Consider the following 27477-nt stretch of genomic DNA (forward strand, 5'->3'; position numbering starts at 1 on the left):
AACACATAGGTCACCAGATGGCGCCGAATATGCTGCTACAAAGTGCCCCCTCCCCCACAAGCAGCCCTGAAAAACAGCGTCAGAAACTATCTGATGAAGCTGATGCAGAGAAACATATTCTGTCGGGATCTGAACAAAAAACTGAGAAAGAGGAAAGCTTGGCTAACCTCTCAGCCTCTAACAAGCCTGCCTCAGAAATGTACATAAAAGAAATAGTGATGGCACTGCGAGAGACTATTCAGTCACATTTGAAAAGTGTAACTTCTCATGTTGATTCCTCTGTCCGGGAAGTCAATAACTGCATGGATAAAACAGAAAACAGAAAGTGGAGGAATTAGTCAAAACACATAATGAGCTGATAGATGCGCATTACGACCTGGAAGGGACTGTCACCAAAATACAAAACAAATTAACAGATCTGGAGGACAGAAATAGACGTAATAACGTTAAATTACGTGGCGTATCCGAGAAAATATCCATTGCCGAGATCTTGGGATTCATTTCACGCTTTCTTCGGAAAATCTTTCCAGACATTCTTGAACAGGAATTTAAAAAATCGACAGAGCACACAGGCTACCCCTCCCACGATTCCTCAAAGAGAATACACCTAGAGATTATAGTCCGCATCCACCATTATAGCGCCAAAGAAGCTCTAATGAACACGGCAAGAAAATTAAAGGTGCTTCCAAGCCCATATGCCGATATCCGCTGCACAAAAAAAACACGCAGGAGTTATGATAGCGTTTAGTGATGTAGCCACTTTTAACATTGATAAACAAATTTGTGACCCAAAGGGGCGTTTTATAGTGTTGGTGGGTTTGCTTAAAAACACTCAGGTTACAGTAGTCAATGTGTATGTCCCAAACTCAAAACAAATCAACTTCTTGAATAGACTACAAAAAAATAAAAATAAACAAGGTGGCCAGAGGCTCGGTGATCATATGCAGAGATTTTAATTTAGTTCCGGAGAGACCCATCGACTCCACAAAACGGGAGGCGAGGAGAGGAGCATCTCTAGGTAATTGGATAAGGAAAGCCGCACTTTTTGACACATTCAGATGACTTAACGCTTCTGCTAGGTAATATTCGTACTTTTCTACACGTCATAAATCCTTTTCCTGCATAGATTTATGCTTAGTGGACAAATCTCTCGTCACGTCAGTCATTAAATCCGACATCGGTACAATCACTTGGTCGGATCAATAATAACACACCCAAAACATATATCGGAGGCATTCCGTTCATTTTATAGTAAACTAGCTTACCCGTCGCGCGTTGCTGCGAAGACAGACAGACATACATTCGTTTTTATATATCTAGATAACAACCAATCACAGCGCAGCTTTTTTAGGTTACCTCAGTGGTATAATATATAACAACCAATCACAGCGCAGCTTTCATGTTACCTCAGCTTTATAATATATAACACCCAATCACAGGACAGCTTATATGTTACCTCAGCAGTATAAAATATAACAACCAATCACAGTGCAGCTTTCATGTTACGTCAGCGGTATAATATATAACAACCAATCACAGCGCAGCTTTCATGTTACGTCAGCAGTAAGAGAAATAACAACCAATCACAGCGCAACTTTTATTCTGCCTCAGCAATATAAAAAATAGCAACGAATCACAGCGCAGCATTCATTTTACCTCAGCGGTATAATATATAGCAACCAATCACAGCACAGCTTTTATTTTACCTCAGCATTCTCAATATCCAGGAATTGTCTTGTGATACGTTCGGCGGATGCATCATTTTGTAGTTGAACACTCATCCCGTTGCTCGTAATGCCTTTTGCTTTTGTGCTTGAGATGGAAATCAAACGATCTTTGTCTGGGGGGGCATAACTGTCGACGACGCTCGCACGCGTGCCACCTATCGTAGGATAGATGTACTATGCCAGTAATCTTCCCAGGAATGTACTCAACAACTTCCCATTAACTTTTCCTACTTATGACATAATCAATGCTCGTGCCAAATTTCAAGTTTCTATTACATCGGGAAGCGAGAAAATTCGATTCCGTACGTAAAATTCGGACGCCAATTGTTTTGCGCTTAAAATTGAATAATCGAGTTGGGACCCATTAACTTTTCCTGTGTATGACATAATCAATGCTCGTGTCAAATTTCGAGTTTCTATTACATTGGGAAGCGAGAGAATTCGATTCCGTACGTAAAATTTGGACGCTAATTCTTTTGCGCATAGAATTGAATAATCGAGTTGGGACCGATTAGCGTTTCCTATTTATGACATATTCAATGCTCATGCCAAATTTCAAGTTTCTATGTGAGAAAATTACATTCCGTACGTAAAATTTGGACGCTAATTCTTTGGCGCATAGAATTGAATAATCGAGTTGGGACCCATTAGCGTTTCCTATTTATGACAATCAATGCCCGTGCCAAATTTCACGTTTCTATTACATTGGGAAGCGAGAGAATTCGATTCCGTACGTAAAATTTGGACGCTAATTCTTTGGCGCTTACAATTGAATAATCGAGTTGGGACCCATTAGCTTTTCCTATTTATGACATAATCAATGCTCGTGCCAAATTTCATGTTTCTACGACATTGGGAAGTGAGAGAATTAGTGGCAGTGATGGAAATCGAACGATCTACGTGGGGGGGGGTGTAACTGTCGACGACGCTCGCACGCGCGCCATTTATCGTAGGATAGTTGTACTATGCCTATAATCTTCCCAGGAGTGTACTCAACAACTTCCCAAAGTTTCATGGCGATCGGATGAATGGTGTAGTAGCGCATAAAGGACAAACAGACACGCAGACAGACAGACACGCACGCACACAGACATACATTCAATTTTATATAGATTATATAACTTAAAGAACGATTCTCCACTTAATTAACCAAAAAACGACATACTAGAAAAATTCCTAAATAAAGTAAAATCTCCCATCACTGTGCTCTGCGCAGGCTACTATCTTAGACCACCCAGTAACAATATCTGAAGTGTCAGAGATGGCTTCCTCTATAAAAACTCAAAAAGCGCCTAGTCCAGATGGGTTCTCTGGTGAATACTATAAATTATTTTTGTGTTCTCTGTCTCCTTGTCTGGTGGAAACTTTCAATTCAGCAATGAAAAAAGGTTTTTTTCCCGAGGAAATTCTTCAAGCTACCCTAGTGGTGTTGCCCAAGCCCGGTAAGGAGCCACACGACCCAGCAAACTTCAGACCAATTTCTTTGCTTAATACAGATATCAAAATATATGCAAAAATATAAGCGAATAGATTGCTGGATATTCTCCCAAGTATTGTCCATTCCGACCAGGTCGGCTTTGTCAAGGGGCGGCAGGCTTCGGACGGCACAAGAAAAATTCTCAACCTCCTCCCCTCTCTAAAAATCTCCAAGGCACCAACGACTATGGTGGCTTTAGATGCAGATAAAGCCTTTGACAGGGTTCATTGGGGTTACGCATTCCAAAACTTGGGTAAATTTGGTTTTAGGGAGGGTATGATCCGTGCTGTCCGGGCTCTGTACTCCTCTCCCACAGAGTGTTGATAGACGGTGGTCTTTCTGAACCCTTTACAATTACAAACGCTACGCGCCAGGGGTGTCCGCTTTCCCCAATTTTGTGTGTTCTAATGGTGGAACCACTAGCTGAATTAATCAGAATCCCTCTGAACTCCCGCCAACACAAGATAGGTCTGTTCGTGGATGACATTGTTCTAACCTTCTCACACCCATTCCAGTATTTGAGAAAAGCTTGCCAGGCCCTAGAGCAATTTAGTAGTGCCTCCTTTTATAAACGCAATTTAGATAAATCATTGATCCTGCGCATAAACGTCCCAAAGAACCTAAAACAAGCAATACAATCAGAATTTGCTTTCAAATGGGGCGATGATAGTATCTAGAGATGAGCGAACGTACTCGTCCGAGCTTGATACTCGTTCGAGTATTAGCGTGTTCGAGATGCTCGTTACTCGTGACGAGTACCACGCGATGTTCGGGTTACTTTCACTTTCATCTCTGAGACGTTAGCGCGCTTTTCTGGCCAATAGAAAGACGGGGAAGGCATCACAACTTCCCCCTGCGACGTTCAAGCCCTATACCACCCCCCTGCAGTGAGTGGCTGGCGAAATCAGGTGTCACCCGAGTATAAAAATCGGCCCCTCCCGCAGCTTGCCACAGATGCGTTCTGACATAGAGGAGGGAAAGTGGTATCTTGGTGGAGCTGCTATAGGGAGAGCGTTAGGAGTATTTTAGGCTTCAAAAACCCCAACGGTCCTTCTTAGGGCCACATCTAACCGTGTGCAGTACTGTGGAGGCTGCTTTTTGCAGTGTTGCACATTTTTTTTTTTTGGTATATCAGCCGTGCAGAGCATTGCGCCCTGCAGTAATACTCCAGGGCCAGAAGCGCTTAGGCAGGGACAGAAGACATATTGATTGAATATAGGCAGTGGGCCTTTGCAAAAAAATTTGGGGAAAAAAATCTATTTGGACTGCCTGTGACTGTCCTCAGTGTTCTGGGTCTCTGCTGGGTGTAGTACTTCTCCAAATTCATACGCAGCCAGCTAAGTGTTAGAGCAGGCTTGCGCAAAATTATTTCCTGGCGTTCCGTAAGCGAAGTCAGCCTCCAACCACAGGCCAATAAGCGGCACATTTAATTACAGCGTTCTGTTTCTGCATTACTGGTAATACAGCATGCTGAGGGGTAGGGGTAGGCCTAGAGGACGTGGACGCGGCCGAGGACGCGGAGGCCCAAGTCAGGGTGTGGGCACAGGCCGAGCTCCTGATCCAGGTGTATCGCAGCCGACTGCTGCGGGATTAGGAGAGAGGCACGTTTCTGGCGTCCCCACATTCATCGCACAATTAATGGGTCCACGCGGTAGACCTTTATTAGAAAATGAGCAGTGTGAGCAGGTCCTGTCGTGGATGGCAGAAAGTGCATCCAGCAATCTATCGTCCACCCACAGTCCTGCACCGTCCACTGCTGCAACTCAGAATCCTCTGGCTGCTGCTCCTCCTTCCTCCCAGCCTCCTCACTCCATTACAATGACACATTCTGAGGAGCGGGCAGACTCCCAGGAACTGTTCTCGGGCCCCTGCTCAGATTGGGCAGCAGTGGTTCCTCTCCCACCAGAGGAGTTTATCGTGACTGATGCCCAACCATTGGAAAGTTCCCGGGGTCCGGGGGATGAGGCTGGGGACTTCCGGCAACTGTCTCAAGACCTTTCAGTGGGTGAGGAGGACGATGACGTTCAGACACAGTTGTCTATCAGTGAGGTAGTAGTAAGGGCAGTAAGTCCGAGGGAGGAGCGCACAGAGGATTCGGAGGAAGAGCAGCAGGACAATGAGGTGACTGACCCCACCTGGTTTGCTACACCTACTGAGGACAGGTCTTCAGAGGGGGAGGCAAGGGCAGCAGCAGGGCAGGTTGCAAGAGGCAGTGCGGTGGCCAGGGGTAGAGGCAGGGCCAGACCGAATAATCCACCAACTGTTTCCCAAAGCGCCCCCTCGCGCCATGCCACCCTGCAGAGGCCGAGGTGCTCAAAGGTCTGGCAGTTTTTCACTGAGAGTGCAGACAACCGACGAACAGTGGTGTGCAACCTTTGTCGCGCCAAGATCAGCCGGGGAGCCACCACCACCAGCCTCACCACCACCAGCATGCGCAGACATATGATGGCCAAGCACCCCACAAGGTGGGACGAAGGCCGTTCACCGCCTCCGGTTTGCACCGCTGCCTCTCCCCCTGTGCCCCAACGATGCTGCCGTATAGGGTTGTGGAAACGCAGTCTTTCAAAAGTACAATGGCGTCGGCGGCCCCGCGCTACTCAGTTCCCAGTCGCCACTACTTTTCCCGATGTGCTGTCCCAGCCCTGCACGACCACGTCTCCCGCAACATTGTACGCACCCTCACCAACGCGGTTACTGGCAAGGTCCACTTAACAACGGACACGTGGACAAGCACAGGCGGGCAGGGCCACTATATCTCCCTGACGGCACATTGGGTGAATTTAGTGGAGGCTGGGACAGAGTCAGAGCCTGGGACCGCTCACGTCCTACCCACCCCCAGAATTGCGGGCCCCAGCTCGGTGGTGGCATCTGCGGCGGTGTATGCTTCTTCCACTAAAGCACCGTCCTCCTCCTCCTTCTCCTCCAACGCAACCTCTGTCTCGCAATCAAGATGTGTCAGCAGCAGCGCGTCGCCAGCAGTCGGTGTCGCGCGGCGTGGCAGCACAGCGGTGGCCAAGCGTCAGCAGGCCATGCTGAAACTACTCAGCTTAGGAGATAAGAGGCACACGGCCCATGAACTGCTGCAGGGTCTGACAGAGCAGACCGACCGCTGGCTTGCGCCGCTGAGCCTCCAACCGGGCATGGTCGTGTGTGACAACGGCCATAACCTGGTGGCGGCTCTGCAGCTCGGCAGCCTCACGCACGTGCCATACCTGGCCCACAACTTTAATTTGGTGGTTCAGCGCTTTCTGAAAAGCTACCCACGCTTGTCAGACCTGCTCGGAAAGGTGCGACGGCTCTGCGCACATTTCCGCAAGTCCCACACGGACGCTGCCACCCTGCGCACCCTGCAACATCGGTTTAATCTGCCAGTGCACCGACTGCTGTGCGACGTGCCCACACGGTGGAACTCTACGCTCCACATGTTGGCCAGGCTCTATGAGCAGCGTAGAGCTATAGTGGAATACCAACTCCAACATGGGCGGCGCAGTGGGAGTTAGCCTCCTCAATTCTTTACAGAAGAGTGGGCCTGGTTGGCAGACATCTGCCAGGTCCTTCGAAACTTTGAGGAGTCTACCTAGATGGTGAGCGGCGATGCTGCAATCATTAGCGTCACCATTCCTCTACTATGCCTCTTGAGAAGTTCCCTGCAATGCAAAAAGGCAGACGCTTTGCGCTCGGAAACAGAGCCGGGGGAAGACAGTATGTCGCTGGATAGTCAGAGCACCCTCCTGTCTATATCTCAGCGCGTTGAGGAGGAGGAGGAGGAGGGGGAGGAGGATGAGGATGAGGTGGAGGGGGAAGAGACAGCTTGGCCCACTGCTGAGGGTACACATGCTGCTTGCCTGTCATCCTTTCAGCGTGTATGGCCTGAGGAGGAGGAGGAGGATCCTGAAAGTGATCTTCCTAGTGAGGACAGCCATGTGTTGCGTACAGGTACCCTGGCACACATGGCTGACTTCATGTTAGGATGCCTTTCTCGTGACCCTCGCATTACACGCATTCTGGCCACTACGGATTACTGGGTGTACACACTGCTCGACCCACGGTATAAGGAGAACCTTTCCATTCTCATACCCGAAGAGGAAAGGGGTTCGAGAGTGATGCTATACCACAGCACCCTGGCGGACAAACTGATGGTAAAATTCCCATCCGACAGCGCTAGTGGCCGAAGGCGCAGTTCCGAGGGCCAGGTAGCAGGGGAGGCGCGGAGATCAGGCAGCATGTACAGCACAGGCAGGGGAACCCTCTCTAAGGCCCTTGACAGCTTTATGGCTCCCCAGCAAGACTGTGTCACCGCTCCCCAGTCAAGGCTGAGTCGGCGGGAGCACTGTAAAAGGATGGTGAGGGAGTACGTAGCCGATCGCACGACTGTCCTCCGTGACGCCTCTGCCCCCTACAACTACTGGGTGTCGAAGCTGGACACATGGCCTGAACTCGCACTGTGTGCCCTGGAGGTGCTTGCTTGTCCTGCGGCTAGCGTCTTGTCAGAGAGGGTGTTTAGTGCGGCTGGGGGAATCATCACAGATAAGCGTACCCCCGCCTGTCAACCGACAGTGCCGACAGGCTAACACTCATCAAGATGAACAAAGCCTGGATTTCCCCAGACTTCTCTTCTCCACCAGCGGACAGCAGCGATACCTAAGCAATACGTAGGCTGCACCCGCGGATGGAAGCATCATTCTCTATCCCCATCAAAAACGGGGACCTTTTTGCTTCATCAATCTGTGTATAATATTCCTCCTCCTCCTCCTGCTCCTCCTCCAGAAACCTCACATAATCACGCCGAACGGGCAATTTTTCTTAGGCCCACAAGGCTCAGTCATATAATTTTTGTAAACAATTTTTATACGTTTCAATGCTCATTAAAGCGTTGAAACTTTCACCTCAACCAATTTTTATTTTAACTGGGCTGCCTCCAGGCCTAGTTACCAATTAAGCCACATTAACCAAAGCGATTAATGGGTTTCACCTGCCCTCTTGGTTGGGCATGGGCAATTTTTCTCAGGTACTTTAGTACTGTTGGTACACCAATTTTTGGGGGCCCTCGCCTACAGTGTAATCAAATTAATTTTTAGCCCACCTGCATTACAGCTGACGTTACATCAGCTGTGTTGGGCACTGCAATGGGATATATTTATGTACCGCCGGTGGGTTCCAGGGAGCCACCCATGCTGTGGGTCCACAGGGAGTTGTAACTGCATGTGTCCACTTCTAAAGAACCCCAGTCTGACTGGGGCATGCAGTGTGGGCCGAAGCCCACCTGCATTAAACATGACATTATTACCTCAGCTGTGATGGGCAATGCAATGGGATATATTTATGTACCGCCGGTGGCTTCCTGGCACCCACCCATGCTGTCGGTCCACAGGGACTTCACAATAGGGAGTTGTACCTGCCTGTGTCTATGAATTAAAAACCCCGGTCAGGTTGGGGCATGCAGGGTGGGCCGAAGCCCACCTGCATTTAATCTGACGTTAGCTCTGCTGTCCAGGGCACTGCAATGGGATACATTTATGTACAGCCGGTGGGTTCCAGGAAGCCACCCATGCTGTGGGTGCACACGGAATTCCCATTGCGGAGTTGTACCTGCCTGTGACTATTTATAAAAAAACACGGTCTGACTGGGGCATGCAGACACCTTGACAGAATGAATAGTGTGTGGCACATAGGTTTCCCATTGCTATGCCCACGTGTGCAGCTCCAGATGGAGGTGGCACAGGATTGGATTTCTCATTGCTTCTGTACAGCATTGTGGACTATCGCCCCGCCCCTTTTAAAGAGGGTTGCTGCCTAGCCGTGCCAACCCTCTGCAGTGTGTGCCTGCTTTTCCTCTGGCAGACGCACTTATAAATAGACATGAGGGTGGCGTGGCATGAGGGCAGCTGAAGGCTGGGCAGGGACAGTTTGGTGTGCGCTGTGGACACTGAGTCGTGGGGGGGGGGGGTGGGCAGCATGTAACCCAGGAGAAGTGGCAGCGGAGTGTCATGCAGGCAGTGATTGTGCTTTGTTGGAGGTAGTGTGGTGCTTAGCTAAGGTATGCATTGCTAATGAGGGCTTTTCAGAAGTAAAAGTTGTTGGGAGGGGCCCCACTCTTGCCGCTATTGTGGCTTAAGGCCGCCTGCACACAGCGGAAATCCCGCGGCGTTTTTTCCCGCGGGATTTCCGCCACTGAAAGTTTGCATAGGAGTGCATTATAATACGCACTCCTATGCAGACGGCCGTGGTTTGGCCGTGCGAAATTTCGCGCGGCAAACACACCGCGGCATGTCCTATTTTTGTGCGGGGCTCACACTCACCCGGCCGCTGGCTCCGGTCTGCGCATGCGCCGGCACATGAAAGAGCCGGGGCCGCCAGGCGCGGGTGAGTACGCGCTCGTCCCTGCAGGCTCTTGGGTCGGGTCCCGCGGCGAGAATTCACTTTCTTGAATTGCCTAGATTTTCACAAATGAAAACCTTAGCGAGCATCGGCGATATACAAAAATGCTCGGGTCGCCCATTGACTTCAATGGGGTTCGTTACTCGAAACGAACCCTCGAGCATCGCGAAAAGTTCGTCTCGAGTAACGAGCACCCGAGCATTTTGGTGCTCGCTCATCTCTAATAGTATCCCATATATGGGTATATCTTTGTCAGCTGAATTAGAAATAATTAATTATATGCCCTTATTAGAATCAATCCAGAAGGTTGGGCAGGATAATGACTTATAAATGAAAAGATATAAGATCTTTGGCAAGATTTTCCTGAGTCTTGCCAATCCCACTAATAATACCTTTAAAAAGCTACAGAAACAATTATCTGGGTTTGTGTGGAAGGGTAATAGGCCACGTTTGGCTCTGTCAACTTTAGCCATGCGCCGCAGAAATGGGGGAGGGGATTTACCCAATTTAGAAAAATACTTCTAAGCCACTATATTGAATCAAATTAGATGCTGGAAAAAAAATAGGGCCACAATGGCCTGGGTGGGCATGGAAAAAAAAATCTGCTACTTCTCTTACAGGGAACTCACTACTATTAGCTGTGTCACTAGAAGAAATGTCTGACCTTCCAGGGTTGAGAATTCTCGATAAAGACTTGACCCCCCCCCCCCCCTTCGTGGTACTTTTTTGGGGGGTCTGGAAAGAACTTACAAGGAAAGCTGCTACATACGATACTAATAGGCGTCCCCTCCTACCTTTTGAAGTTCTAAGCTTATTTATCCTGGACTTAGAACTAAAAAGCTGGAGAGAAAAGGGGGTAACGAAGCTGGAAGATCTACTAATCGGAGACTAGATAAAACCATTCGAAATTTTTCGCTCCAAATTTTACCTACCCCAGAAAGAACTATTCAATTATTCCAGAATCAAAAATTTTCTAAAAAATTTCCCATATATAACGTGAGAATTCCTGTTGAAATTCTTAACAAAATTACAACAGAACCCATAGAGGGAAAATCGGAGACCAGATACTTTTACGACATTCTGTCAGGGAACAATAGATTATCCAAAAAGACTCATATGCTTAGTTGGGAAAAAGAGCTGGGAGAGGTTTTGCCTATCGAGGTATGGGAAAAATCATACAAAATGGCGTGTAATTCCACCAAAGGTTTAGGTATTTTAGAAACACAAATGAAAATAAACATGAGGTGGTACTTCACCCCGAGCTTACTAGCTATCCAATTTCATAACAACAATGACAGATGTTGGAGAGAATGTGGTCAGAGGGGTACCCTTACCCATATATTTTGGGCTTGTCCCAAAATAAAGAACTACTGGGTGTCCATTCTCAACCTTTTAGATGATGTGTTAAAGATCCGCATCGTTAGAGTCGCTAAACTGATTCTGTTATTAGCTGATTTGGACAGATATCCATCGAACACCAGGTACTTGTGGGGTCATGCCCTAATGACTGCAAAATCACTTATAGCCAAGCACTGGAAGGGGCTTGCCTGATTGGCTAACACACGTGCGCCTTCAGCCTATCACAGCCATTCAATGATGTCATTGAATGGCTGTGATTGGCTGACGGCGTGTGTTAGCCAATCACAGTATTAGCTTTCTGGAGGCGGGGATTTCAAGCCCTGCGTCCAGAAAGCAATGCTCTGCTGGGGACCAGGAGGGAGCGACAGCGTGCAGCAGCGCCGCAGATAGCCGGGGGAGGGGAGCAATGATTTTTTCCCCCCTATTTTCCCGCTCTAAAACGGGGGTGCGTCTTATAGACCGGGGCGTCTTATAAGGCGAAAAATACGGTACCTGAAAACATCAGAAAGTGATGGAAACACGACAGATATGGATAGGGAACAGCAGGGGCAGCGTGCATGGATGCATCTGAGGCTCACAGGTTGCACTATTAAGCCAAATTGTGGGCAAGAGCCTGGTGGTCACCCCCCTAACAATTTAGTTGGGCCAGACCATAATCAGTAAGGCACACGCGCTGGCACATCTTAGCTAAGCACCACACTAGATGGAATGAAAGACAATCACTGCCTGCAGGTGACACCACTGCCTCTTCTCTTGTGTTACATGCTGGCATTGCTGTCCAATCCCCCCAGGATGCAGGCACGAACCTGTGTCCACAGCGTACTGAAATTTTTCCCAGCACAGAGTCCAGCAGTCCCTTTCCCAGACAGGGTAAGGCGCAGCCCTTCACCTACTCAGTAGTCCACAGCGTACTGAAATTTTCCCCAGGGCAGCGTTCAGCTGTCCTCATGCCACACCGTTGCTTGATAGCCACACCACCCTCATGTCTATTTATAAGCGCGTATTGGATGAGGAAGAACAGGAGACACACACTGCAGAGGGTTGGCAGGGCCTGGCAGCGACCCTCTTTAAAATTGTTGGCGATAGCCCACGATGCTCATGAGAATTGCTGATAAATTAGCGTTTGATCATAATTCCAATCCCATGCCACCTCCGCCACAAAATTTCATGAGCATAAAGGGGACTCAGATGCCAGTACTTCTACACATCTCCACAATTCAACAACCCATTCTAAAACAAAAGATTTTTTTACCCAGAGTGCACCTGAACCCCTGAAACATTTGTTTACCAAGAGTATAGGTGAACCCTTGAAAGATTTGTTTATTAAGAGTGTAGTTGAACCCCTTAGGCCTCCTTCCCACGAACAGATTTCCGCCGCGTAATTTGCGGCGGAAATCCGTTGCGTTGCCCACAGCTATTACGTTCTATTGAACCTAATAGCTCAGTGCTCACGGTGCGGAATTCCACTGCGGAATTCCGCACCATGAATTCACCCGTCCTCACCTGCGGCGTGCTCTATTTGCCGCGGGTGTACGCGCAGACGGCTTCCATTGCAGTCAATGGAAGCCGTCCGTTCACGCTATCTTCCGCTGTAGCACAGCGGAAGATAGCGTGAAAACGCTTCCCCGCCCACCACAGCCACGTCATATGACGCGGCCGGCCGCGTCATGTGACGCGGTGGGCGTGTCATGTGACGCGGTGGGCGTGTCACGTGACGCGGCGGAAGTGGGCGGGGAAGCGTCATGCGGGAGCGAGGACTCCGGATCCGCAGGTAAGTATGGGGTCTCCTGGGGGGCGCCGTGACGGGCTCCGCCGCGGAATTTCGCGGTGGAGCCCGTCACGGCCGTGTGCAGCTGGCCTTAAAGATTTGTTTACCAAGAGTGCAGTTGAAACCCTTAAAAATTTGTTTACCAAGAGCATAGGTGTACCCCTGAAAGATTTGTTTACCCAGAGTGCAGGTGAAAACCTGAAATCTTTATTTAACAGAGCTCGTACTTGCTTAATAGGATCCAGGTGGCGGTCCACCATCAGGCAAGCTACCGCCCGTCCCAGCCCCTGCCTCTCCCAGAGGGGCTTGTTAACCAGAAAGAAATTAGAGTGGCCAAACCAGAACAATTCATTCTGTCTCGGTGTCAGATAGCTGGACACTGTGCTGGGATACATTTGTGGACTCTGTGGGCATATGAAGCTGGAACCAGCACGTTTGCTGAACTCTAGTGGTGAACCTCTTCAAAATTGGGGGCGAGAACCTGGAGGTGGCCCTCAGAAAAAAATGTTTTGACAGAGCCTGGAGGCAGCCCTCTGAAAAACGAATATTTTTGGTATAACTTACCGTAAAATCTCTTTCTCGTCGCGTTCATTGGGGGACACAGCCAGACCATGGGATATAGCCACTGCCACTAGGAGGCGACACTAAGCAAAAGTGTTAGCTCCTCCCACCAGGCTATATCACCCCTGCAGGCACTCAGCTAATTAGTTTGTATGCAAGCAGTAGGAACAGCCAGTGGGAGTACACAAAAAAATTATTTACACTTTAACGTAAACCAAGTAAAGACATACCAGTCTTCTGGATATATATCTCGTCATCTGTGACCCGAGACCAAAGGGTTCTGCCCTGCTATAACGAAATTAATCCTTGGGAGGGTGCTGTGTCCCCCAATGAACGCGACGAGAAAGATTTTACGGTAAGTTATACCAAAAATATTCGTTTCTCGTCCGTATCATTGGGGGACCCAGCCAGACCAAAGGACGTACAAAAGCAGTCCTGGAAATAAAAGGGTGGGAATTCCCAGAAAAAAAAGGGGTCCCCAGCAGTCAGGGGACTGCCGCCTGTAGAACCTTTCTACCCAATGCAACGTCCACTGACGCATATGTATGGACCCTATAGAATTTCGCAAATGTATGCAGGGACATCCAAGTGGCTGCCTTACATACCTGTAATGCTGAGGCTCCATGCTGAACCGCCCAGGAAGCCCCCCACCACCCTTGTAGAGTGGGCCGTTATCCGGAATGGTGGTGACCTCCCCTTGGCTCGATAAGCCTCAGTCACTAGCGACCGAATCCACCTCGAGATGGTCACCTTCGAGGCCGCAGAACCCTTACGCGGCCCTTCCGGGATTATGAACAGAGTCTCTGTCTTCCGAAAGTCTTTGGTCCTTGCTACATAAATTTGTAGGGCCCTTACCAAATCCAACCGCTGCAGTGCTCTCTCTCTCACATGTCCCGGTACCGGGCAAAACGATGGAAGTACAATATCTTCATTAAGGTGAAATGCTGATACTACCTTTGGTAGGAAACCCGGAACCGGTCTCAGCACCACCTTATCTTGGTGGAAAGTCAGGAAGGGCGGTTCGACCAGTGCAGCTAATTCGGATACTCTCCGTATAGACGTGATCACCACCAAAAAGACCACTTTCCAGCATAGCAGTCTCAGGGGTACGTCCCTGAGTGGTTCAAAAGGGTGTGATAGCAAAGCATCCAGCACCAAATTCGGGTCCCATGCCGGAGTAGGTGGCCTGAACGGGGGTGACGTATGTGCGACCCCTTGAAGAAAAGTCTGCACCGCCAACCTACTAGCGATAGGTCTCTGGAACAGCACTGAAAGGGCTGATACTTGCCCTCTTAGTGAACCTAACTTCAGCCATAATTCTAGTCCAGCCTGTAGAAACGCTAGAATGTTTGCTAGTGAGAATTGCATGGGATGTATCTGGCGGTCTTCACACCAGCTGAAGAAGCGTCTCTATACGCGGTAATAAATTCTCGATGATGTCGGCTTCCTGGCTTGGACCATAGTTCGGATAACTGCTTCCGAGAATCCCCGTTTCTTTAATATCGTGGTCTCAACAGCCAGGCCGTCGAACGAAGAGACCTTAAATTCGGGTGGAAGATTGGTCCTTGTGATCGTAGGTCCTCCTGTTCTGGGAGTGGCCATGGAGCATCGGCCAGCATTTCGATCAGGTCTGGATACCCTACTAGCCTCGGCCAATCCGGAGCCACCAGGATTGCTGGACCTCCTTACCTCTTGAGAAACAGTGACCGACCCCCCCTGGATTCTCCAGAGACTTGTCCACCATCTCAGGGCAAGGCGAACCCCTGGCGTTTCGGGGATTCCCAGGTCCAACGTCCACTGCGACCTGTTCCAGTGTGCCAGTACATCCTGGAACCGGAAAAGCCAGCCCCCTACCCTGTGAATAGCGGGTGGGAGAAGACCCTCATGCTGATACTCCTGTCCTCGCGTCCCTAGGTGCCTTGGAGCGAGCTCGCCAGGCTGGCCTGGTCTTAAAGGAAGGATTCTTCCTCTGCTCTGCTGGGGCACTTTCTGGCTGCGTCCACTGTCCTGTTGTGGGCCGGGATGTAACCTGCCGAAAGGAATGAAAAAAGGATTTATTCCTAGATGGCGCCTTTCTTGATCTTCCAGCCCCTTGCGGGAGAGACGTACTCTTCCCTCCCGTAGCGTCCTTAATTAGATCGTCGAGCTTTGGGCCAAACAGTCTCTTGCCCTCAAATGGCAGTTTCGTCAGAACCGCTTTAGATGATGCATCCGCTGACCAGTTTTTCAGCCATAGCGTCCTCCGTTTAGCCACGGACGCTGCTGATGCGCGTACAACAAATTTGGCTGTATCCAAACTCGCCGCGCAGACGAATCTTCCTGCCTGTATGATCTTTTCAGTGACATCTAACAGCTCACTGGGTGGGGCGCCTGCCAAAATATCCTTGCGTAGTTGTTTTTCCCATGCCACCAACGCCCTGCTCATCCAGGCTGAAGCGAAGGTGGGTCGCAAGGCGGTGCCTGCCGCCTGAAAAGTGGTCTTCGCCAATGCATCAAGTTTTCTATCCTGCGTGTCGGTTAGAACCGCAACCTCAGCTGAAGGCAACACCGTGCTCCTTGATAAGCGCGATACTGGCGGGTCTACCACCGGAGGCACCGACCAGCTTTTGACTAGATCCTCTGAAAAAGGATAGGCGGCGTCCCAGGATTTACCTGGCTGCCTGAAACGTTTGTCCGGACTCTCCCATTCTTTCCCCAGGACTTCTTCAAAATCCTGATGGAAAGGAAATGTTTGGTGAATGCGTTTCTGCCGTTTAAATGATACGGTAGCTTGTGGTACCTCGATTGGAGTCTCGGCTACCTGCAGCGTGTCTTTCACTGCTAACACCAAGCTGTCCATTAAAGTGGACAGCCTGGACACCTGTTCATCATCTAGGTCTGACAAAGATGACACAGCGGATCCTTCCTCCTCCTCCAGATCGCTACTACCCCCCGAAAAACCGTGCGGAGGCCGATCCTGGTCTACCGCTTGAGAGGCTGAGGAGCATGAGGCCCGTGAGAGGTCCGGATGGGACCTAACCGACCTCCCTGTATGCCGAGACAGCTTAGAATCTTCCCTGGACCTAGGATACATCCGGGATGTTCCCCTGGAACCATGAGGAGCGTGAAAAGACTCTCTAGAGTGGCGCGACCTAGAGGATCTGGACGACCTTCTGGACCGACGAGACCTGTGGGAAACCCTTTCAGAGCTGCGGGATCTCTGCCTCTTGTGTGACCTTCCCCGCGAACGCTCCGGGGAGGACACCTCCGAATCGGATTCCAAACGGCGCAATATTGCTGCCGACGAGCTGGCTAGTCCTGACACTGCTGCGGCCAGGGATCTAGCCCATTCAGGCTCGGCTACCTGCTCTATAGGGGCGGCGGGGGGCACTGGGGTCCCTGGAGCCGATCGCACTGGGATACAGGTTACACAGCGGGATTCCGCCTGACCACTGGGGAACTTAGCGCTGCACAACGTGCACGCATAAAACTTCGCCCTCCCCATAGCCTGACTGGAACCCTCTGGTCTAGGGTCAGACATGACGCAATCCACACCTATATATAACCGCAAGGGGTGGTGGGAATAGGGGTAGGGTGTCTCCGTGTACTGCTGCAAGCGAGTACCCGCAGGGGGGGAAACAACACAGGGGAGAGCTGCCTTGGCAGGGCTTACCCCGTCCTGCGGCTGTTCTGGCCCAGCTGGAGCTTCTGGGTCCCAGCGGCCTTCTCGGTGGTACCGACACTGGAAGCTGCCGCCGCTGGAGACTGTCGCTGCAGGTGACTGTCGCTGCAGGTGACTGTCTCTGCAGGTGACTGTCTCTGCAGGTGACTGTCTCTGCAGGTGACTGTCTCTGCAGGTGACTGTCTCTGCAGGTGACTGTCTCTGCAGGTGACTGTCTCTGCAGGTGACTGTCTCTGCAGGTGACTGGTGCTGCTGGAGCCTGGTGATGTGGATGACAAATGCTGCCGATTGGCTGTAGTAAATGCCACTGGAAATACCTGGGCGACTCACTGGGGAGCAGTTCCTGCAAAAGCTGGGGAACTGCTGTCCTGTTACTGTGAGCGGCCATTTTCCCTGCTGGCCACCTCCTTAAATGCCCCGCGCGTCCAAGGTGGGTATGGCCTGCACCGGAAGTCCCGCCTCGTCACCGGAAGTGGCTTGAACAACGCACAAAAGCATCCCCGCAGCTCACTGTGCAGACTGTAGAGTGCAGACCAGCCAAGCGAGGTGGGCATGGAATGCACTGGAAGTCCCGCCGCATCACCGGAAGTGCCATGTACAATGCACAAAAGCATCCCCGCGGCCGGCGCCCCGCCCCCCGGGCGCCGCAGCTCACTCTGCAGACTGTAGTGTGCAGACCAGCCGCAGGAGCGTGCGTACCGCCGCCGCCCGCCGCCGTCCGCAGCAGGACTCCAATGGCTAGCAGCAGCATCCTCCCCCTCCCAGCCCTGCCGGTAAGAGCCCAGCCCCCAATCCCTTAATGTACAGAAGGGAAAAGGGGGGGGGGGGGGGAAACAGGAGGGAGGGGGGCATAAGCACATGCCTGGGTGAGTTAGAGGGTGGAGAGAAGGAGAGAGGAGGGTGAAGGACCTACGACACCTGAAGCCTTGCAATCTGGTGGGGGTCCTCTGAACGGGGTCCTGGCAGCCAACCGCAGACTTGAAGGGGGTTTGAGGTGCCGCTCTGTTCCACCCGGGTACGCTCCTACTCCCCTTTCTGCGCTCCAGCAGTGTTCCCCCTTGCACTCGCCGTCTGAGAGGGGCGCTGCTCCAGAGGGGGGAACCCTATTGCTGGCGGGCCAACGACGCCAATGCACATAGGCAGGGTCGTGCTACCTTTTCTTCGCTGGGTAGGGCGCCGCATAGTGGTGGAGACACCCTCTGCCTGCGCCCTCCCCAGGAGTACAGGAAAGCCAGGGAAAAGCCCTGACTCCCCGTATGCCCGCCATAACGTCCTCCTGGACCTGACATGTCTGCCTCCTTGCTAGACACTAAGCTAAAAACTAATTAGCTGAGTGCCTGCAGGGGTGATATAGCCTGATGGGAGGAGCTAACACTTTTGCTTAGTGTCGCCTCCTTGTGGCAGTGGCTATATCCCATGGTCTGGCTGGGTCCCCCAATGATACGGACAAGAAAAATTGCTTTTACAGAGCCTTTTGGCCCTTCTTGCTGAAGAATTGGCTGTTCAGCGTGCTGACATGCTGATTTAGGAGGAGGAGGAGGAGGAGGAGGAGGAGGAGGAGGAGGAGGAAGATCAGAGAAGGATAGACCAAGCTACTTCTACCCTTTTTTGGGGTGATAGAGGGTGCATGGTTCTCCAGTTCCAGCTTAAAGATACTTTATGTTAAGCTGCTTTCCACCGGTGGAGAAGAGAAGTGTTACGTGTGCTGCTGAGACATGTACTATTGTGATTCCAGCAGCACAGCACTCTCAGGGTTAATGATTGAGCTGGCTGGGTGTGGTACTGTCTGCTAGCCAATCCCCTGGATCTGTGCTCACATATAAACCCAGCCCCTGGTCAGTCTGTATGGCCCCTAAGGTGAGCAGTCATGAATGCTTGTCTGGTGAGGTTTGCAGTGTGACTTGGTTCATGTCCGTTTGTACGCTTAAATTCTGTCAGTTTTGTGTTAGTTTGCTGTGTGTCCTGCAATCTGTGTCCTGTCCTTTTGCAGCGTGTGGTGTAAACGCTGTCCGGTGTCACTGGACTCCTGGTTAGTGTAGGGACTAGCAGTATAACCAGGAGCCGTGAAGTGGCCTGCTAGCTTTCAACATATTGTACAACATGTCAACTAATACCTGGTATTTATATTCAACTTCCTATCTGTTACTAGTGGTTGCATGTTGTATGCGGTGTGTTCTGGGTCTATCATGTGGCATGTGAATGCATCCTGTTCTGGTGCGTGGCTCCTAGGATCAGCTAGGGCCCAGATTCGAAGACCGCTGGGCTGCCCTTATTGGGGCAATGTCCCCGCTTAGGTAGGGCCATGCCAACCTCCCGGTAGCTAGGGCCAGTTGCATGACCCGTGTGCGTCCCCTTTGGTCACGATCGTGTGGGTCCCGTGCTTTGCCTGCCCACACGATCATAACATGAAGTCTAAGAAAATTTGGGCTATGTTCATCTTAAGGAGTGTAAACCTGTCGGCACTGTCAGTTGACATGCGGGTACGCTTATCCGTGATAATCCCCCCTGCAGTACTAAACACCCTCTCTGATAACACGCTAGTGGCAGGGTAGGCCAGCACCTCCAAGGCGTACAGTTCAAGTCCGTGCCACGTGTCCAGCTTTGACACCCAATAGTTGTATGGAGCAGACGGATCACGGAGGACGTTGGTACAGTCGGCTATGTACTCCCTCACCATCTTTTTACACTGTTCCCTCCTACTCAGCCTAGACTGGGGAGTGGTGACACAGTCTGGCTGGGGTGCCATAGAACTGGCAAAGGCCTTGGAGAGTGTTCCCCTGCATTGGCAGTGCTGCAGCGTCTCAAGCTACCGACTGAAGGTGACGTGCTCATAGATGGTTATTGAGAGGTGGAGGAGGTGGCATAATAGGCCGGAGAAACCATGACCGAGGTAGGACCTGCAATCCTCAGTGTGGGTGGCACGTGAGTGGACCCAGGGTCAGACTTGGTGCCAGCCTCCATCAGGTTAACGCAATGTGCCATTAGGGAGATGCAGTGTCCCTGCCTGCCAGCACTTGTCCACATGTGAGTGGTTAAGTGGACCTTTCCAGTAACCGCGTTGGTGAAGCGCTGTCTTCAGTAGGCTTACAAACCGAAGGGACAAAAGGTTTCAATAATGACTTATGCAAAATCCCATGAACCCTCCATGTAGCTGGCAAATTACGTTCATAAGCAAGCGGATCTACTACACGCGTGATGACAAAGGGACCCACAAAACGAGGCGCCAGTTTCAAAGACGGAACATTCAATTTGAGGTTTCTAGAAGACAAATATACCTTCTGTCCCACCCTGTAAGGTTCAGATACTGACAGACTCCTCCCACTATGCAACTGCATACCAACCCCCATTGCTTTCAGGTTCTTGTGTACTTCTTTCCATACCCCCTGCAGCACATCTGTGGCAACATTGTTGCGGTTGCAGCCCCTCCCGAGGCGGCAGTGTGCTGGGTCCCGCAGTCGGGGCGCGTCCCTTCAGCTTGTGGTCCAGCTGCCGAGGGCGCAGGTGCAGAGGCCAGCGTGGTGCTGGTGGCTCACAGCGCGGTGCGTGCGCTCGGTGGCCCCGGCTCCGCCGTGCGCGCACCTGGGAGTGCAGCTGCCATACACAAGCTACCTTTTAATGTGCTATAGGGAGTTGGCTGTATCCCTCTCTCCGCCTCTGCGCGGAGGATTCTGTTTAAAAGTCTGTCAGTGACTGCAATCACTGCCAGTTATTGGTTTCCCTCAGGTTGCTAGCTAGTCTGCATCTGTAGGTCTCCTGCCTCTGTCAGCTTGTCTGCTATTTTGTTACCATCTGCAGGTTGTTCCATCTGCCTCGGTACTATCAGTATTGTTTCGTGTTGGTATTTATCATCTGCCTGTCCTGTCGGTATTTTACCCATTTCATCTAGGTATGCCAGCGTTCCTTCTCGGTCCCTAGATAGCGTAGGGACCGCTGCCCAGTTGCCCGCATGGGGTTAGTCAGTAGTGGAGGCAAGTAGGCAGGGAAAGGAGTTGCGGGTAAGCTCCAGGGCAACCCGGGCTGGAGTATCCAGGGTAGATTACAGTAACAACCATGAGCTGCAGGATAGGCAGATGGTGTAGAAATAGCTGTAAGGAGGCGAGGATGCTGACCATATACACAAAGGAAGGGAGATACCCCCGTGGAAGAACAAGTATGGTTGCTTAGCGCAAACTCTGCCAATGGCAGGAATTCTGCCCACTGATGAGCCTTCTCGCTAGCAAACAACCGTAAATATTGCACTAAATACTGGTTCTTCTGCTCAGTCTGACCATTAGTTTGCAACTGACTTGCGAGGGTACTCATGGCCTCCATTGGAGAGCAATTTTAAGGGACAGTTATTATGTTATGGTATACTACCCTTGATACGCCAGCCCGGGGGCCCTAGATCTCACCCACAGCCCCTGTCCCTGCCTGCTTGCCTTCACTCCTGGCTAACTGCAGGCAGGCAACTGGGCGGCGGTCCCTGATCTCACTAGGGACCGAAAAAGGGACGCTGGTGGTGGAAAGGGTAGAATACCAACAGGAAAGGCAGATGTAAATGACCAACCTGAAAAATACTAACAAACTGAGGCAGATGGAAAAACCTGGTGGATAGCAGACAAGCTAACAAAAGCAGGAGACCAAAAGAGGCAGACTAGCTAGCACACTGAGGGAAACCAAAAACTGGCAGTGATTGAAGGTCTCTGCCCGACCTTTAAACAAAAGTCTCCACCCAGGGGTGGAGAGAGGGAGACAGCCAACTCCCAACAGAACATAATAAAAAAGGGTCTCGTGCACGGCAGCAGCACTCACAAGTGCGCGCGTGCACGGCGCCGTGCGCCACCAGCATCACGCCGGCCAAGCACCTGCGCCCCCGGCAGCCGGACAACAAGCCAGGGGGATGCGCCCCGACCGCGGGACCCCGCACACCGCTGCCCCGGGAGGACCAGCAACCACCGCATGGTAACATTGCGTATGCTTTAAGCCGAAAACAAATAAAAAAATGAAAAATGAGAGGAGTTTTGTTAGTTCCTATATAGTCTGTGTACACCAGTAGCAGTATACTGTATAGAACAGGTAACAGTATTCAGTATACAGCCGGGATGCTTGTGAATGCTTTGTGCGCACTACTGGTCCCAGGCAGCCAAACTGATGATGCACAAAAGTGGAGTTGTAGTCTTAAAAAGGACTGTTGGGTTCTTTGCAGATGGATCCCTGTCTAAACACTCCTAACCCACACTACCACTCTCCCTCATTTACAGCAGCTTTGTCCCTAAGCTAATCCAGCTTCCGTGTGAGGCGAGCATCAGGTTACCTGAGTTTTAATGATCTTAGCTCACCTGATCTGGCCAGCCAATCACTGCTATAGACGTGCACAGGGTTGGCGTGTCTTAGCAGGAGGTGCCAAAGCCTTCCCTGTATGTTCATTGGCTAAAAATGCCGCTAAACATGTGGGGAGGAGAGGGTAAAATTTTCTCGAACACCGTGTGGTGCTCGCTCGAGTAACGAGTACTTTTGAGTATGCTAATGCTCGAACGAGCATGATCACTCATCTGTACGTATTACGTGCAATAGAGCCCTATTGTTCTCTATGAGCACATATCCATTATGCAGTGAAATTAATGTATATAAATTAATTCCCATATATAAATTCATTCCTATTGACATTAACTGATTTAAAAGAAAATAACAGATGAAGACTAATTCTTTTATCTAGTGAAAATTCCAAATCTGATAATCTCGATTAGTGGGACATAGCGCTGACAGACACACACAGCATCAAACGTGAAAACAGATGTTAAGCACTTTAACATTCTACTTATTCGCGTAGGGGATGATGTAATGTGCGCAGAGTGGAGGAGCCTGCTACACAAATCGAAACCGCTGGGGTGTAGGGAAATATGAAACAGATGTTGTGATTTGCATAGGCTGACTCAATGAGAGCAGAGCAGAGAACCCTGCTGCTAACACCACATCAGCCGGAAAGGCCAGCATTACAGTTAGCTGAAACACTAGCGTGTTAAATTGATTCATTGTGTGGAGAGAAGGATACATTGTGTCAGGGATGATGCAGTGTGTGAAGAGTGGGTAATGACAGCTACATATCACATGCCCCACCAACCACGGAAACACATACAGCGCGCCCTGTAGGGGAGAAATAGACACTATTAACAAGCTGCTATATAATACACTATAAAGGCTGATGCCATGTGCGGCAAGCGGCACAATGTGCCAGATATTGCAGATGACACCAGCCACAGGGTGAAATCTACTGTAAACGTGCCAAGTTTAAACATGGCTTTGTAAACGTGCCAAGTTTAAACATGGCTTACCGGGATATAGTGGAGGCTTCTCCTATCCTCGCTACCATTCCGGAGAAGAGCAGGTATTAGCTGAATGGCTAGAGCAGGAGTTTTTAAATTGGTGATATCGGTGGGAAGTTTGAAAATAAATAAGTGCATAGAATCACTCATGTGCAGGGAGAAATCCCATGCAGTGTGAACTATGGAGTGCTTTAGTTTTTAAAAATTAATTAGATGATAAAAGAATGTGGGATTGGGAAATTTTAACAGTCTAAAGGTGGAACATAGATTGATATTTATATATATTTAATAATGTTAATTGTTTCAATAAAGATAAAAAAAAAACATGTTTCAATTTCCCTTTTGTTTCCTCCTCTACTTTTTATGCACTATTAATTTCTAATTTGTATTTTAATCAAACTGACTTTCCAAAAACACTCATCAAGTCCTAATGGAGTAAGAGTACAGTCAAATCTCTAGTTTCGTTATCTTCTAGTTTTGCCGGTTTCCGGTTTTGCTGATTTTTCAAGCCAGAATTTCCCCTCTAGTTTCTCTGGCTGCTTCTAGTTTTGCCAGCTGGCTGTGATTGGCTGAGAGGGCTGCCACTCAGCTGATTCAGCCAATCAGAGCAATCTCTTGCTGGGAGGCGGGAAATTCAATCTCAGTCACTAGCAATAGATGATTTGCCGGCTTGACAAGCGCCTGGCCAGAAGCTCCAAAAGCAGCGGTGGAGACCCCCACAGCACCTGAAGGGTGAGTATTGATGCCATCTGCAGTCCTATGTAACATTACATATAACACAGTGATAACTCTTAGGACAGATAATGATGCCACCTGCAGTCCTATGTAACACCACAGATAACACACAGCTATATTAGGCAACTTTTTGGGGATTAAAAACCATATTTATTCTCTATTCCATGTGGTTTGGTGTGTTTTTTGGAATGTCTAGAACGAATTAATGGGTTTACATTGATTGCTATGGAAATAATTACCTTGAGTTTCATTGGCTTTAAGTTTGGCTGATTATTTTCAGATGCATTACCAATGAAACTAGAGGTTTGACTGTATTGAGTTTGTAGTTCCAATACATTTCTCATTTCTTTAAAAGGGCTTTTTGCCACACTCAACATTATATGCTCCTCCAATAAGAACAGTAAAATCACACTTTTGCACAAATAAACCATGCCTCGAAATACTGTGTTTTAAAAATCCATTTTGTATCTGTTTTCTCTTGGAAAGTAGATGGAATATCAACTGATCTTCCCTATGCTATTGGGGGAATAAAAGAATGCACGCTACCTATAAGCAGAGAGATGGTGAGGGAACACTTAGCAAACCTGATTGAATTCAAGTCTCAAGGTCCAGATGAATTACATCCTAGGATACTAAAGGAAGCAGTGGAGTGAATTGCTGAGCCACACGCCATACTCTTTCAAAATTCCTGGAGCACAGGAGAAGTCCCAGAAGATTGTAAAAGGGCAAATGTTGTCCCTATCTTCAAAAAAGGGAAGAAGGTAGATCCATGAAACTACAGGCCTGTGATCCCGACTTCTATACTGGGAAAGATCTATGAACAAATTATTAAACAGCATGTATGCAAGCACTTGGATGAAAATGGAGTAATTATTCAGAGCCAGCATTGGTTTGTAACAAACAAGTCATGCCAGACTAATCTAATTTCCTTCTATGACTGAATCACCGACTGAGTTGATTAGGGAAATGTGGTAGATATAGTATATATTGACTTTAGTAAAGCATTTGACAAAGTATCTCATATTATACTTATTGAAAAAATGACCAAATATGGGATTGACAAGGCAACTGTTAGGTGGATTCACAACTGGCTGAGTGATCGTACTTAAAGAGTAGTCATAAATGGCTGCACATCCAATTGGAAGAATGTATTAAGTGGGGTACCACAAGGCTCTATCCTAGGCCCAGTGTTGTTCAACATTTTTATAAATGATCTGGAGGAGGGAATTGATGGGAAACTGATCAAATTTGCTGACGACACAAAGCTAGGGATAGCTAACACTAGTGAACAGAGGGAAGAGTATTCAAAAAGATCTAGAAAAGGTTGAATAGTGGGTGGCAACTAAGGCCCTCTGTCCACGGCCATTGTGAAATATCGCCTGCAATATTCTGCCACAGGATGGGGGGGGGCACTGTCAGTTCTCTGCGGTGAGCCCTTCTGACAGATAACAGCGGAGAATCGCGGCAAATCACGGCATGCTGCGATTTAGATCCCGCGAGTGGAGAATCACTATGATTCTCTGCTCGTGGATGCCGCGGCTGCGCTTTCCATATCAACACTATGGAAAGCGTTCACTGCATTACCCGCGGCCTGGATTATCGTCGCAGGTAACGCAATGAACAATCGCCCATGGGCAGGGAAATTCAAATTCCTACAAGAAAAAGGAAAAAAGCACATAGAGAAAGGGCGGAATTGGGCTAAGCAGCAGCACATATGAAAAAGACTTGGGTATACTAATAGATCATAGACTGAACATAAGTCAACAATGTGATGCAGCAGCCAAAAAGGCAAACATAATTTTGGGATGTATTAAGAGAACCATAGAGTTTAGATCACGTGAAGTCATTATCCCCCTCTATTCTTCCTTAGTCAGACCTCATCTGGGATACTATGTCCAGTTCTGGACACCCCACTTTAAAAAAGACATAGGCAAACTGGAGCAAGTTCAGAGAAGAGTTACCAAGATGGTGAATGGTCCGTAAATAATGTCCTATTATGAACGGTTAAAGGATCTTTTAGCTTGCAAAAAGAATGTTTAGCTTGCAAAAAAGAAGGCTGAGAGGAGAGTTAATAGCTGTCTACAAATATCTAAAGGGCTGTCACAGTGCAGAGGGATCAAGCCTATTCTCATTTGCACAAGGGAAGACTAGAAGCAATGGGATGAAACTGAAAGGGAGAAGACACAAATTAGGTATTAGAAAAAAAACTTTCTAAAAGTGAGGGTGATCAATGAGTGGAACAGGTTACCACGGGAGGTGGCAGGTTCTCCTTCAATGGAAGTGTTCAAACAAAGGCTGGACAAATATCTGTCTGGTTTGATTTAGTGAATTCTGCACTGAGTCCCTTCCAACTCTACCATTGTAGGATTCTAAATGTAAGGTTCTACTACATTTTTATTTTGATTTCAATTATGCAAATATGAACAGAGTCTCAATGTGTGGATATCAAGTAAACAAGAAGCAAATCAACCACATTCTTTATTTGGTGGAAAGTCTGTTATTATTTTGTTGCAGTTATATATGTAACTAGGTGATATACCTGGCTTCTCCCAAGTTAATTTGTTTACGTGTTGTTCGCATGGAAAATTTTATGAAGTTGTGGTTACTTTAGAGTAACTGAGGAATAAAATATGTATACACATAGAGGAGCATTAGATTTTCCTCAGGCTGCATGTACCAATGTCCCTCTGAAGAATGTGCCGCCCCTTCCACTTAGGACCTAAAGAATGCTCCTGCCAAATTTCAGGTTTGTACAACAGCAGGAAGTTACATTACATAGGGGTGCACTAACTTTTGCAATTAGCATTGAATAATCAAGTTGCAATCAAGTAACTTTTTCTTTTTAGGCCCTAAACATTGGTTGTACGAAATTTCATGTCTCTATGACACCGGAAAGTAAAAAAATTAGATTAGGTACATTATATAGAGGAAGGGGTGTCACTTTTTTTTGGCACTTAGAATTTAAGAAACGTAAAGTGGTCACAATTTGATTATTCTTTAGGACCTAATGAATGGTCGTGCTGAATTTCATGTTTGTACGACAACGGGAAGTTAGAGAATTATATTAGGTACATTACATAGGGGTGCCAATAGTTTTGTACTTAGCATTGATTAATCAAGTTGTGACCCCTTTAATTTTCCTATATATGACGAAAAGATTGATCGTGCCAAATTTCATGTTTGTACAACATCGGTAAGTTACATTACATACGTGGGCACTTACTTTTGCAATTAGCATTGAATATTCGAGTTGCGACCCCATGACTTTTCCTATTTAGGATGTAAAGAATGCTTGTGCCAAATATCTCGCTTGTACGGCACCAGGAAGTTACATTACATAGAGGTGCCAATACCTTTGCAATTAGCATTGAAAAATCGAGTTGTGACCCCTTTATCTTTCCTATTTAGGACCTAATGAATGCTCATGCCACATTTCATGTTTGTACGACACTGGGAACTTAGAGAATTAGTAGTGAGCCAGTCAGTGAGGGCTTTCACATATAGATAGA

At 48.8% G+C, this 27477-nt stretch overlaps 1 protein-coding gene across 3 annotated transcripts in view; it reads right to left on the reverse strand.

Annotated features, from left to right (window-relative positions):
* The window catches only part of ITPR3 (inositol 1,4,5-trisphosphate receptor type 3), a 665728-nt gene that overhangs the window by 286830 nt on the left and 351421 nt on the right, over nucleotides 1–27477 (reverse strand). The window lies entirely within an intron of this gene.

This window comes from Eleutherodactylus coqui, chromosome 1, assembly GCF_035609145.1.
Source record: "Eleutherodactylus coqui strain aEleCoq1 chromosome 1, aEleCoq1.hap1, whole genome shotgun sequence".
NCBI classification, from domain to species: Eukaryota; Metazoa; Chordata; class Amphibia; order Anura; family Eleutherodactylidae; genus Eleutherodactylus; species Eleutherodactylus coqui.